Genomic DNA, 13,460 nt, shown 5'->3' on the forward strand with positions numbered 1-13,460 from the left:
ACTGCTAACCTGCTGTTCTTCTGCAAGTGAAGTCATCGCCAGAAGCCTCAGTTGTTTCCTCTGTAAAATGGGAACGCGTCATACCGACCTCATAGGGTTATTGTGAAGACTCGATGAGATTATATGCAAATCAGCATTTGGCACAGCCTCTGTGGGAATCTCAATAAATAGTAGCATCTAAAGTTGGGAACATTCTCATCCATTTGGATACCTCCAGCAAAAATCTTCTCTTCCCTGCTTAATATTCTAACGGAAGGCATTGAACTGGGTCCTGGAAGACAAAGATGGAGTAGACAGCCTCTGTTCTGAGGTGACTCACAATCTCCTTGAAGAGACAGGCCACGTGCAGCAAGGACTTGCTCTGTACAGTAACTGCCAAGCAAGTTCCTTGGGTTAATAAATGCCTCAGCCATTTGGAGGAGTCAGGGATGTCTGGACCAGGATGATTGGAGAAAGCCACATCTTGACACAGCCGACCGTATTTTCCGAACCAGATCTCCGAGTATCCGGCCATGCGGCCTCACGCTTCTCTACCCTGGCGCACAGCATTCCCTGCCAGGCCACTTGGCAGGTCCCTGCGCATTCTCGAAGAGATGCCACGCATTTCCCCACAAGGCCGATCTTCCCAGGTGTGGCCAAATTATTTCTTCCCTTGTATCTTTCCTCCCTTCTGGTACTGTCCCTTGCAGGCAGCGTGGTGTTTATGGATAACAGGTTTCTCTCCCTTCCTGGGTTATTACTCGGCTCTAGTGAGAGAAGGAACAGGTAGGTTCTCCTGAGCAAAGACCATGTCTTCTCCGTGTTTATATCCTGGAACCCAGCATAGGACCCCACACAGAACAGGTGCCCAAGGTATTTTTGCCAAATGAATGAATGAGGGCATGCATGACAAGCAAGTGATTCTGCCACGTGGAATGATGGGTAAACAAAGCACTAGAGGTCAGGATTGCTTTGGAAGGCTCTAGATGTGCGGGTCTCTGGGCTGCTGCTGCTGCAGTCTGTTTAACCCCGAGAATTCCGCCTTGGGACTTCCCGTCCTTGCTTTTGGTCTCTGCTGCTGATAATAATGAGGGTGATCTGGGCACTCTCACAGCCATAGGCAAGACTGCAAAGACCCCTTTCACATGCTCTCAAGTGAGCCTCAGAGCAGCTGTGTCCGGGCTGGGGGGCCGATCCGCATGTTTGTGCCCATTTGACAGAAACCCCTGGCAGGTGGCTGATTACTCACCCTTTCACGGCTGATTAACCCTAGGATACTTGACATTTCAAACCCAAGGACAAGTTTCTTTTGCAGCAATTATGGCTCCCAGCACAGGGTTATCTTATGATGGGAGGTCCTTAGGAGCTGTTGAATTGTACGGACTGATTAGAGGTAGGGCCTCAGAGCCTGGAGTTTTGAAGTTTATTTTAGATGACTCAAATAAATTTTTTTGTTTTTGTTTTTTGAGACGGAGTTTTGCTCTTGTTACCCAGGCTGGAGTGCAATGGTGCGATCTCAGCTCACCGCAACCTCCGCCTCTTGGGTTCAGGCAATTCTCCTGCCTCGGCCACCTGAGTAGCTGGAATTACAGGCACGCGCCACTATGCCCAGCTAATTTTTTTGTATTTTTAGTAGGGACGGGGTTTCGCCATGTTGACCAGGATGGTCTCGATCTCTTGACCTCGTGATCCACCCGCCTCGGCCTCCCAAAGTGCTGGGATTACAGGCTTGAGCCACCGCACCCGGCCTTCAGATAAAAATTTGACAACTGAAACTGCTCAGCAAACGTATCTGATCGCCGAGCAGTATTTCCGCTGTCATGGCTGGCCTCCTCTGCCCTCCCCCGGCCCATCCTGCAGACGTGTGCACACGCTCATGCACACGCCACCTCCCTCCTTCCAGGTAGGTCTTTCTGAGCAAGCAGAATAAAAAATGGCATAACCCAAAGGTGGGATGGCATAAAGCCACCAGAATTCTTTCTAGTACACGCGGAGGCACACACAAAGCTGTTTTGTATAAAATTGCATGCAATTTGCATACATTTGCATATGCTCCCAAAGCTACTATTTCATTGAGTTCTTGAAACAAGTAACAGGTGAAGCCACTCTACTTACGCCAGCCAATGGCAGAAGTGGAGACACATTTGCCATCCAGGCAGCCAATCACTTCCCTGTAGGTTATTCTAAATTAGCATAAAATCATTGTTAAGTATTAATATTACTGAAGATCCCAAAGGCTGAAGAAAACAGGACATGGATGCAATCATACTAATAGTGGTAATAATAATCTCTAATACTTACTGAGCACATACATGTCAGACATTTCTTTATGAGCTTTGAATATATTATGTGAATCTCAGTAATCCAAAAGGTAGGTCCAATTCTTACCATTTTACTGCAGAGGAAGCAGAGGTCCACAGGGTTGAGGCCATATGGTTTGTCAGTGATTCAAACACAGGCATTCTGGCTCCATTCATTTATGTGCCAATATTAGTTTAAGCACCTACTAGGAGCCAGATATTTTTCTCAGCACTAGGAACACTGCAGTGAAGGAAAAGGACAGAGTCTCAGTTGTCACAAAGCATTAGTATGAACGTAAGTTAGGGTAAGGTTGGGTGGGAACAGAGACCCCAACATTTATTAAAGAACACAGAAGTGAATTACTTTTCTTTTTTTTTTTTTTAGACAAAGTCTCACTCTGTAGCCCAGGCTGGAGTGCAATGGCACGATCTCAGCTCACTGCAACCGCTGCCTTCCAGGCTCAGGTGATTCTCCTGCCTTAGCCTCCCAAGTAGCTTGGATCACAGGTGCGCACCGCCGCGCCCGGCTGCTTGTTGCATTTTTTGTAGAGACAGGCTTTCGCTATGTTGTCCAGGCTGGTCTTCAACTCCTGACCTCAAGTCATCTGCCCGCCTCGGCCTCCCAAAGTGCTGTGATTACAGGCATGCGCCCCCAAGCCTGGCCTGAATTACTTTCTTGAATAGTAATTCGAGGTGTGTGTCTCAGACTGATGGACCATCTTGCTCTAACCACGTGGTCATGTGGAAAGCCCTGGTCCCTGCACGTCATTGCTCTTCTAAGTGCCTGGACACTGTCTTCACTGGCTTAGGTGAGGCTGGGCTGCTGCCTCATCCTGGTGTAGCCACAGGAAGGTGGAAGGGAGTACGGAGAAGCCAAGCCTACCGTGACTACTACCCAGCCTGGGAGGGGCAGCCATTGCTCCTGTTTCCTTTCTGTAGGTGAGAACCCGGGCCCGTGACCCTGTCCTACTTCAAAAGGGGCTAAGGAATGGGGTTTAGTCAAGAGCCAAGGAAATAGAGAAAATGGATTGGGTGGGCAACCAGCTGTCTTTGCCATGAAGTGACATTCACAAGGCAAATAAATTTGTTGGATGATATCACAGAGCAATAAATGCAGCAAAGATAAAGCAGAGGAAGAGCTGGAGAGAGATGTGGGGTCACATTTTTAGACACAGTCATTAGCTCTTAATCACTGTCCTTAACTGACCCCCGATTCCACCCATGCTCACAGTGACAATGACGGAGGCTTAGGAGAGCCTCAAGCACTTCCTGAACCAAATAAGGTCAATTTATGTCCAGCTGAGTAGCCAGGTACTCTAGCCAAGCAAGAGTTTACTAGACTAGACTTGACCTTCAGGGAGTCTCTCATGCCTTTTGTCAAGGAATTTTTGTTTATTAGTCATTTTATTCTTAAAAAAAAAAACTTTAAGGATAGCTAGGGAAGGTTTTGTCATCTCCCCTTGATGAGAGGAGAAATTGAGGCTTGGAAATGTTCAGTTCAGTCAAAAAACAAACTATTGAGCTCCTATATTTGTATCCCAAGGCTCCAGTGCCTTGGGATACAAAGGTGAACCAAATGTAGTTTCCTCAGACAACTTGACAGGTAGTGTGGTATGCAGACTTAGAAGCAAATAGTTTTTCAAAATGTACAGGGATAAAAGTGCGTACAAAATAAAGCAGTACAGAGAAGGAAGGGAATCATAATTCTACTTGGGTGTGGAAAGGATAGAGAGGAGGTATTACAGAAGAGGTGATGGCTGACCAGGGTTTTGAAGGATGAATAGGAGTTCTCTAAGCAGATGGGGAATCTGTTCTAGGTAAGGAAAATATGTTCGAGAGAGAGAAAACTGCATACATAAAGGCATAGAGGTTTAACAATGTGAAATGCTTCATGAATTTGGCTATAAACATTTGAGAAAGGCTGACTGAATCTTTACGATCAGTGCTAGAAAATAACCCAGGTTGGCCGGGCGTGGTGGCTCACGCCTGTAATCCAAGCACTTTGGAGGCCAAGGCAGGTGGATCACCTGAGGTCGGGAGTTCAAGACCAGTCTGACCAACGTGGTGAAACTGTGTCTTTAAAAAAAAAAAAGAAAGAAAATATCCTAGCCCATACTAGTTTTTGACCTTCTTTTGCAGCCATCCCAGGGTCTGATGAAAAAGTCCCTGGCTCTGCACAAGCGTTTTACACTTAATCTTTGCCAAAAGGCCAAGAAGTAGTATGTGCAAGCATTTTAAAAGCTGTGATTGGCTGGGCATGGTGGCTCACGCCTGTAATCCCAGCACTTTGGGAGGCCGAGGAGGGAGGATCACGAGGTCAAGAGACCGAGACCATCCTGGCCAACACGGTGAGACTCTGTCTCTACTAAAAAAATAGAAAAATTAGCTGGATATGGTGGCGTGTGCCTGTAGTCCCAGCTACTCGGGAGGCTGAGACAGGAGAATTGCTTTAACCCGGGAGGCGGAAATTGCAGTGAGCCGAGATTGCACCACTGCACTCCAGCCTGGTGCCTGGCAACAGAGCAAGACTCTGTTTCAATAAAATAAAATGAAATAAAAGCTGTGATTACAAAACTGCAATTCCACTTATTCATTCAACGATGCCTACAAAGTGTTTTCTAAATGGATTCCAACATATAGACTCAAACACTGGGGATACAATGGCAGACCTGTGTAAACCTGATTCCCAAGATGAGAGATGGGGCAGGAGAGGAGCTGGAGAGGGGCTGGAGAGGGGCTGCGTTGCACTGGGAAAACCACCATATTTTGCAGGGTCGGCAATCTGGAGTTTGTTCTGAGCTCTTGAAAGCCTTTCATCTGGGAAGAGACATAACTGGGTGTGCATTTTAGGGAGCTGACACTGGAAGCTATAGTTTAGGTGTTGAACTGTAAAGAGAGCCAGTTCTAGGAGATGCTGTCAGAAATTCAAGGGAGGGATCATCTCACCCAGATTCCCTCCTAGGAATCTGTCCAAGAAAAAGGAGAACCTGAGCCCACCCATGACACCCAGGCTAATGCTCCTAGTAGCACAATTCATAATAACCAGAAACTAGAAACAACCCGGACAGTCTTCAACTGATGAATAGGTAAAACAACATGTGGCATATCCATTCAGTGAAATATTATGCAGCAGTAAAAAAGAGCAAACTACTATTGCGTGTCACATCATAGATGGACCTCAAAAACACAGTGTGAAGATGTATGTTCACTGTGGCGCTGTTTACAATAGCAAAGACCTGGAACCAACCCAAATGCGCATCAATGATAGACTGGACAAGGAAAACGTGGCATATATACACCATGGAATACTATGCAGCCAAAAAAAACCAATGAGCTCGTGTCCTTTGTAGGGACATGGATGAATCTGAAAACCATCATTCTCAGCAAACTGACACAAGAACTGAAAACCAAACACTGCATGTTCTCACTCATAGGTGGGTGTTGAACAATGAGAACATGTGGACACAGGGACAGGAACATCACACACTGGGGTAGGTTGGGGGATGGGGGGCTAGGGGAAGGACAGCAGGGGGTGTGGAGGCTAAACACCGGGAGAAATGCCTGATGTAGGCAACAGGGGGACGGAGACTGCAAACCACCATGGCATGTGTGTACCTATGCAACAACCTGTGGGATGTGCACATGGATCCCAGAGCTTAAAGTACAAGAAAAAATAAATTATAAATAATTTTCCAGTTACAAACAAAAACAAACAAACAAAACCTGGTATAAAGAATCCCAGACAAAGAAGATCACAAATTATGTGATTCCATGTCCGTGAAATGCTCAGAAAAGGCAAATATGCTGAGAAAGAGAGCAGGCCTGTCTGGGGCATGGAGTGGGGATTAACTGTACCTGAGCACAGGAAAACTTTCTGGGATGATAAAAATGTTCTAACACTGAGGCCAGGCATGGTGTTTCAAGTGCTGTAATCTCAGCCCTTTGGGAGGGCAAGGTGGGCAGATCACTTGAGGTCAGGAGCTCGAGACTAGCCTGGCCAACATGGTAAAACACTGTCTCTACTAAAAATATAAAAATTAGCCAGGCATGGTGGTACATGCTTGTAATCCCAGCTACTTGGGAGGCTGAGGCAGGAGCATCGCTTGAACCCCAGGAGGCAGAGGTTGCAGTGAGCCGAGATTGCACCACTGCGCTCCAGCCTGCATGATAGGGCAAGACTCCGTCTCAAAAAAAAAAAAAAGTTCTAAAACTGGATTAGGGTGATGGTTGCACAACTCTATATATCTAAAAATGTTGAATTGTACACGTACAACAAGTGAACTTAATGATGTGTAAATTATATTTCAACGGTTATTTTTCTGAAGAGTAATGATGGCTCCTGAACTAGGGTCTTGACTGGGAGGGCGCTGGAAATTTTCTGAAGGGGCAGGGAAAGGATGGAGCCAAGGACCTGCCCACTGCCCCCACCCACCTGCCTTCTGCACCCCAAAACGCCTGCAGCCCTGCCGTCTCTTATCCTCGATACTCACAACTCACCTTCAAGCAGGAATCTTGGGTGAGATGGACAAGAACTGTTCTGGGTGGCATGATTCATGTAAAGAGGGCTATTGTGGAAGCTACAGGGTGCTGGGGTCAGAGAAAGGCGGGTTTGCATCCTTGCGCTGTTTATGAGTTGTGGGGACCTGGCACATTACTTCATGCGTCTCAGTCGCCACGTCTGTGAAATGGGTCAACAACCCTCCCTTACATAACTGCTCAGAGGATTAAACAGAGGCCTGGCACACAGAGGTCCTTGGTAGGTGCTAGATTTTTACTTCCCATTCCTGCTTACTCTCAGCCACAGCACCCCCAGCTCCCAATCATCTGTCTTCAGGGGTCACTGGAGACTGCTGGCATTTCATTTCCCAGGATTGCTGGTAGCCCTGGGAGTCTGAGCACGCCTGGAATTCCTTCTGTCCTCCACGCCTTCCTTCCTTCAACCTTCCCTCATCTCCTACCCCCACTCCAGTCAGGTAGACCTGCACCCCAGCCCCTGGAGGCTGCTTTCTTTGGGAAGGATCCGCTCACTTAGAAATCCTGCTGTTGGGTGAAATTGAGTTAACCATCCTCCCTTACATTTGCATCAAATAAGGTCCTTCCGGAAACACCACACTCAGTGCCTCCCCAGCGTCACCTGGCACCCGCCCAGCGCTGACCTCCCCGGGGGCCTGAAGACCATCTTCTATGTGTGTAGTCAGGTATTTTAAAGATCTTATTGTGCCGGGTGCAGTGGCTCACGCCTGTAATCCCAGCACTTTGGGAGGCCAAGGCGGGTCGATCACCTGAGGTCGGGAATTCGAGTCCAGCCTGACCAATGTGGAGCAACCTGATCTCTACTAAAAATACAAAATTAGTCAGGCATGGTGGCACGTGCCTGTCATCCCAGCTACTTGGGAGGCTGAGGCAGGAGAATCGCTTGAACCTTGGAGGTGGAGGTAGCAGTGAGCTGAGATCAAGCCACCGTACTCCAGCCTAGGCAACAAGAGCAAAATGCTATCTTAAAAAACATACAAGGCCGGGCGCTGTGGCTCACGCCTATAATCCTAGCACTTTGGGAGGCTGAGGTGGGTGGATCACCTGAGGTCAGAAGTTCAAGACCAGCCTGGCCATCATGGTGAAACCCATAAAAATAAAAAAAAATAAAAAAATAAACATATAAAATAAAATAAATCTTACTGCCTGCCAGAAAGCAGAAGTCAGGAATCAGATTTAAAAGGGCAAGTTTATTTAGAGAAAAAAGCACATATGAGGATGTGGCGAATATCAACAGTGGTTAAGGGACTCCATGAAGTTTGGCGGGGGCAGCACCCTTGTAAGCAGTGAGGGTTTCATGAGCTCAGGCCAGGTGTGACCTGGTGGAAGATGATGAGGGGAGTGGCGAGGAAGTGGCGGGGAGGGATTTGGGGCTGGGCGCTTCTGGGTACCGCTTGAGGTCAGCACATTTTAGAGAGAGAGAGAGAGAGAGAGAGAGAGAGTGAGAGTTGGAGCCTTGGAACAGCTGTGCAGAATTAAGCAAATTGAGAGAAGAGAACCAGAGAGAGAGAGAGGAGAGAAAAACTGAATGTGCCTACCCTGGCCTCTTTTCTCTCTTTTCCTTTTGAGGCTTGTTCTCCCACCTGGGGGTCTGCAGAGGCAGCTCCACCTTAGGAGTAGGGAGGCCCAGGCTGGCCCCACTCTGCCTACACCGGGGCAGGTACGTCTGTGTATTTCCATAGCAGAACATGCGCTTGCTTTCAGAAAAATAACATCTTCTCCTTTGTCACCTATCTGTGTTCCCGTAGTGCTTGGTACTGACCTCTAATGTGCCTCTAGCCTCACTGAGGTACAGAGATTTGTTTATGTGTCTGTCTCCTGCACAAAATCATGAGCCCCGTCAGGGCAGAGACTGCAGAGACTGTGACTCGCTCTTCTCATCAGACCCTGGCCCGTTACAGGTGCTCAGAAAAAACCAGATCTGTTTTTGTTGTTGTTGTTGTTTGAGATGGAGTCTCGCTCTGTGGCCCAGGCTGGAGCGCAGTGCCGTAATCTCGACTCACTGCAACCTCTGCCTCCCAGGTTCAAGTGATTCTCCTGCCTCAACCTCCCAAGCAGCTGGGATTACATGTGCAAGCCACTAGGCCTGGCTAATTTTTGTATTTTTAGTAGAGACAGGGTTTCACTATGTTGGCCAGGCTGGTCTCAAACTCCTAACCTCAGGTGATCCACCCACCTCAGTCTCCAAAAGTGCTGGGATTACAGGCGTGAGCCACCGCGCCTGGCCTGTTGTTTGAATATTTTGGGCAACTCAATTATAAGCCAGGGCCACATGCAAAGGATCTCTATGGTGTCAAATTCAAAGAAATGCTATTGCCATCTTGTAACCTAAAATAGTTAAAATAAAAATTCAATCTTTGCTGGCACTTCTTGAAGAACGCTAAGGAGGATCTGAGTAACGAGCCTCAGCCACTCTTCAAAAATCTCTCCCCTCTCTCTCGCTCTCTGGTTCTCTTCTGTCCAGTTTGCTTAGATCTGCACAGCTGTTTCAAGCTCTCTGCGCTCTCACTCTCCACGCTCTCTGAAGTCTAAACCCACTCACCTTTCCTGTCCTATCCTGTCCTGTGTCCTGATTTTCTTTGCTCATTGTCCCAGTTTGGTATCTCAAAAGCCCAGAAACCAAGCTAGAAAGGTAGAAGTCTCCAAAAGAGGTGAAGGAGAAGGCAAAGCCACAATCGCTGCTCAGCCCTGGGGCTGCAGGCGCGGAAGGGGATTTGTTCCTTTCTAGCCCCTGTTGATGAGGTTGTACAGCGTGCTGTGCTGAGTTAGACACAAATACAGTGCTGGTTTAGAAATGGGCTGTGTGATGGTGGTTCTCGCCTGAAATCTCAACACTTTGGGAGGCTGAGGCGGGTGGATCAGGAAGTCAGGAGTTCGAGACCGGCCTGACCAACACGGTGAAACCCTGTCTCTACCAAAAGTACAAAAATTAGCCAGGTGTGGTGGCGCACGTGCCTGTAATCCCAGCTTCTCAGGAGGCTGAGGCAGAAGAATTGCTTGAACCCAGGAGGCGGAGGTTGCAGTGAGTCAAGATCATGCCACTGTACCCCAGGCAACACAGCGAGACTCCATCCAAAAAAAAAGGAAACAGGCTGTGCAACACACTCCCCTGCCCCCACCAAGGTCATGCCAGCCAGAACCCCCAAAGAGCTGATATTCCTGTTGGGAGATGATGTTTCCTGCTAGTGAGGGAGCTGCTTTTGGCCTTGGCACCCATTCCTCTGGGGCGAAGAAGGGCAACCTGGAGAAACTGAACATGCCTAGCCCAGCCCCTCCTCTCTCTCTTCCTTCTGGGGCTTGTTCTCCCACCTGGGGGTTTACAGAAGCAGCTCCACCTTAGGACTGGGGAGCCCCACACTGGCCCTCCTCTGCCTATACCTGGGCAGGCACATCTGTCTGTTTCCATTGCAGAATGTGCACTCATTTTCAGACTTAAACGACATCTTTCTCATGGTCAGCTTTCTTAGTAACAAAGAGAATGTTTCAGTCCTCCGTCCTCTAACGGTTCTGTTCTTTCTCCATTGGTCTGAGCCCTGGTAAGGACGAGGGATGGTATTCATCGGGTCTCCCCAGCACCTCCCTGCTCCTGCCTCCCTCCCTCTAGCTGTCTGTCAGTTACCAGGAAGCCTGATGCGTGTAGCCTACGCTGTCTTCGTTTCTTTTCTAGCTATGCAGATGTTCCTAATAGCTATAACCATTCCTCCCTGAAGTGACCCTCTTCATCGCTGGGCATCGTGATGACAGAAAGTCGTAAATACAACTCCCTCCCCGTTTCATCAATTGGGCCTTGCTTGTCTTCTGGCTGGAGTTCAAATCCGACACCTCCTGAAGTTATATGAAGAGAGATGAAACAGCCTCTCCCTCTAAGCCCAGGTGTCCTCGCCCCAGGTAGAATACTCCAACAGCACCCTTTTCTCAACTTCGCTGCAAGGCTTAGATTGAATCATCTGTGGAGCTCCTGGGAAATCTAAAATGCTTTGCAAATGTAAGGCCCGTTTTCCCCTTTGCCTCTGAAGGCCACGAAACATTCATCCTTTGCTCAGATACATGAGAGCAGAAGAGTTCGACACACCTGATGTCTTTATTTTTTTTTAAACTTTTTTCTTTTTTTTAGAGATGAGGGTCTTGCTATGTTGACCAGGCTGGTCTCGAACTCCTGGCCGCAAGCAAGTCTCCCATGTCAGCTTCCCATCGTGCTAGGAATACAGGTATGAGTCACTACACTCAGCCTGACACACCTGCTTTCTACTGAGTTCTCTCCCTAGGATGGCTTGAAAAATCAGATGAGCTCTGCGGAGGCACATTGTACTGACGCTTTTGTAGAAATCCTTCCAAATTCCTTACCCAGAAGATGATGTGCTTCTCTTGACAAGTATACAAGGAAACTATAGATTATTTCGGTGCTAATTTGCTTTCCTCCAAATTTGCTGCAACACACGCTAACCAAGATGCAAGGGTTGTTTTGTTTGTTCATTTAAACATTAAACAACTTAGTTCCCTGACTGATCTCTGGGAGACAAGGAGATCTGAAGAATACACTGGCTGGGCGCGGTGGCTCACACCTGTAATCCCAGCACTTTGGGAGGCTGAAGCGGGCAGATCACAAGGTCAGGAGTTCGAGACCAGCCTGGACAACATGGCGAAACCCCGTCTGTACTAAAACTGCAAAAATTAGCCAGGCGTGGTGGTGCTCGCCTGGTTCCCAGGTTCTCTGGAGGCTGAGGCGGGCGAATCGCTTAAACCCTGGGGGGCAGAGGTTGCAGTGATCCGAGACTGTGCCACTGCATTCCAGTCTGAGCGACAGAGCAAGATTCCGTCTAGGGGAGGGAAAAAAAAAGAATACACTGCAGACCTGGACCTGCTCCTCCGGGTGGAGAGAGTGAACTGGTTTCCATTGGCAGATGGAGATAAATGGAACCTACGTTTTCTACTCTAGTCCCTGTCCCCCTTGTTCTCAGTGCTGCCAACATTTTGTTTCTGGGTCTTGAAAATAATTTATGACAGTTTTTTTTTTTTTTGAGACAGAGTCTCTGTTGCCCAGGCTGGAGTGCAGTGGTGTGATCTCAACTCACTGCAACCTCTGCCTCCCAGGCTCAAGGGATTTCATGCCTCAGCCTCCTGAGTAGCTGGGATTACAGGCATGTGCCACCATGCCTAGCTAATTTTTGTATTTTTAATAGAGACAGGGTTTCACCGCGTTGGCCAGGCTAGTCTCGAACTCCTGACCTCAAGTGATCTGCCTGCCTCAGCCTCCCAAAGTGCTGCGATTACAGGCATGAGCCACTGGGCCTGGCCATATTTTCTCCATCCCTTTCTTAACTGCACATGATTTTTTTTTAAAAAAAACAATGCATTAAGTCCTGATATGTAGTACTTTCCAATTGCTGTGGTGTAAATACTCCCACCATGGCTGATTTCAAGTTGCCCAGATACTGCTACCGAACATGGAGTTGGTAATAGATGTGCATTTCTATTTTACTCTTACATTCTATTCTATTCTATTTAGAATTTCTACCATACAGATATACAGATATCAATAACCACAAGAGTACAATAGTCAAAGTAGTAAAATGATTAGGAAAAGATGGGTTTGAGTATATATTAATATTTCTATTTCTTTCCATTCTAATCATTTATTTATTTAATTTTTTTTTTGAGATGGAGTCTTTCTTTGTTACCCAGGCTAGAGTGCATTGGTGTGATCCCAGCTCACTGCAACCTCCACCTTTCGAGTTCAAGTGATTCTCCTGCCTCAGCCTCCCAAGTAGCTGGGATTGCAAGTGCCCACCACCACACCAGGCTAATTTTTGTATTTTTAGTAGAGACCAGATTTCACTATGTTGGCCGGGCTGGTCTCGAACTCCTGACCTCGTGATCTGCCCACCTCGGTCTCCCGAAGTGCTGGGATTACAGGAGTGAGCCACCGCACCTGGCCCCTTTCTAATCATTTTATTGTGTATAATTCAGTATCATTAAGTAGGTTCACAGTGTTATATAACCATCACCACTATTTGGTTCCAGAACTTTTTCATCATCCAAAACAGAAACTACCTACTCAGTAAGTAGTCATTCTCAAGCCCTTTTCCTCTGACAACCACGTATCTGATCTCTAACTCTATCAATTTCCTTATTCTAGATATTTTGTATAAATGGAATGATACAATATGTGGCCTTTTGTGTCTGTCTTTTTTCACTGTGCAGAATGTTTCCTAAGTTCATCCATATTGTAGTATGTATCAGTGCTTCATTTCTTTTGTTTTAGAAATGGGGTCTTGCTCTGTTGCCCAGGCTGGAGTGCAATGATACGATAGTGGCTCACTGCAGCCTCCACAACTCCTGGCCTCAAGCAACCCTCCCTCCCTCAGTGTAGGTAGCTAAGACTACAGGTATATACTCAAGCCCAACTTATTTTTTTTCTTTAATTTTCTGTAGAGACAGGATCTTGCTATGTTGTCCAGGCTGGTCTTGAACTCCAGGCTGGTCTTAAACTCAAGCGATCCTCCTGCCATGGCCTCCCAATGTGCTGGGATTATAGACATGTGCCACAGTGCCTGACCCCAGCCCTTCATTTCCTTTTATAGCTGAATAATATTCCTTTGTATGGACAGACCACATTTTGTTTATCCATCTGTCGATGGCCATCTGGGT

Source organism: Saimiri boliviensis, chromosome 11, assembly GCF_048565385.1.
Source record: "Saimiri boliviensis isolate mSaiBol1 chromosome 11, mSaiBol1.pri, whole genome shotgun sequence".
NCBI lineage: Eukaryota > Metazoa > Chordata > Mammalia > Primates > Cebidae > Saimiri > Saimiri boliviensis.